Source organism: Acomys russatus, chromosome 20 (assembly GCF_903995435.1).
Source record: "Acomys russatus chromosome 20, mAcoRus1.1, whole genome shotgun sequence".
Taxonomy (NCBI): Eukaryota; Metazoa; Chordata; class Mammalia; order Rodentia; family Muridae; genus Acomys; species Acomys russatus.
This window is the reverse complement of record NC_067156.1, coordinates 64,969,022-64,970,958: the sequence shown is the minus strand read 5'-3', so window position 1 is coordinate 64,970,958 and position 1,937 is coordinate 64,969,022.

Here is a 1,937-nt window from a genome sequence, read left to right as displayed (position 1 = left end):
AATGAGATTGCTGGTACCAGACAGCAATGGAGACTCAGCAATTCCACAAGTCGGTGATGATACCAAAAGTGTTACAGCTCTTTGTGCCATGCTAAGCACGGCAGACAAAGCCAGTGGAAGCTTGAAACCATCCAGATGGCAGGTCTGGTGAGATGCAGGCTGCTGTTCACCAGCAGTCAGCACTGGCTGCGCTGGCGATGATGGAACAGCTCCACCATTGCTGCCTCAACAGGCAGTCAAGCCCTGTATGTCCGACTGCAGTTCTTCACCGCAATAAATGGAATCTCAGATGGTCATGGTGGAGGAATGGTGAGCCCAAAAGCATACACCAGCCAGCCTTTATCTATAAACCTCAGGCAACAGAGAGGGTTTATGGGTGAAGGTGTCTGATTCTCTGGGGCTTGAGGTGCCAGGATACTTAAACTGCATGCTGGGGTACAGAACCTCATTTACATGCAGTGGCAGAGGGTCCTATCACAAGAAGGAAAACACAGTACTTAATTATCCTATGGGTGAGGAAAGAACTTCCAGGTCATTTGCTGGAGACTAATATCTCCTTTGCATAGGGTTGGGTACTTGCAGGAATTCCCTTGAGACTTGCTATCAGGAAAGGGTCAGGCCTGTCACCTTCCCTGAGGCCTATGTGACACTCCTTAGAGTTCCTAGGGTTCAGAGTAGGAACCCCTCTAAGAAAGAGAGCGTACCGTTATAGACAGTGCTTAGAGGCTATCAAAAAACTTCAGACTTCAACCTCTCCAGCAACACCCCCCATATAAGAACAACAATAGTAAAATTATTTAAAACTATAACTACAGGTATCTCTTCAGCACTTGTATTTTTAAACCACTTAATGTGAATTATCCAATCAATGAGACATGTGCTTTTCCTAAAGTCATTCTATAGGTAATATAACTGAAACATAGGAAGTTAATAATCCCTGAAGCATGAAAAATGGTAAGTAACAAGCATGGGTATTGACCCCAAACACTTAGTTCCTCTAAGTCATGAATAAAACTCCCTTACTCTTGATTTTCATGTTTTGACTTTCTTTTCTAAGGGTACACTGCAATCTCAACCTGGCACAGGCTGATCTTCAAGAATAACTGATTTTAGGAAAACAATCCAGCTTTCTGAAATTGGGCATAACCGATAAGGTTGACTAAACTGGCTGCAAATTCTTTTAACTGACTTGTAATCCCCCATGGCTTCTGAGTGCTAGAACAGATATAACTCAGTGCACGTGATCACAGTGTGGACAGCTTGTCCAGACAAAGGGTTGCACCAAAGCACATGGAAGAAGAAGAGAAACAACCATCAGCACAGCGAGTCCTTCCGGAAGGGCTGTTTGACAAGTGTTGGCCAAAGCAGAAAGAAGATATTGGGGAGGGAAGGGTGGTGGTCTCTGGGCATGTCAAGGGGTCACACTTGTTTGAATGTGGGACATATCTTGAGTCATATCTTAAATTATGCACAGTATCGAACTTGTTAAAATCCTAAAAATTATCACTAAATGAGTCAACATGTTTAACATTTTATAGATGTTTCATCAAGCTAGCTCCGCCATAATAAATCTCCAAACTTTATCTCCCTCTGCACTGCACTCCTCAAGCCAGCCCAAGCCATTTATCATCTGAGCACCAGCTTGATCACTTGAAAAATCTAATACGCTCTTGTAGAGGAATTTTAACAGAGCATCATTGCTGCTCTGATCACATCCAAAGACCTTCTAGGTCTGTGTGATCCCTCTGGTGTGCATATATGTCCTTAGTACATACATTTCATCCCAAACAGTGAAAGTAAAGTTAGTTTGTAGGAGGAAGCACCCATGTTTGAGAGTGATGTCTAACTGAAAGGCAGACAAAGTGACAGAAATATTTGAGAGAATGAGTCAGAATAGGATATGCCCACCTTGAAAGAGAACATGTAGTCAGGAGGCA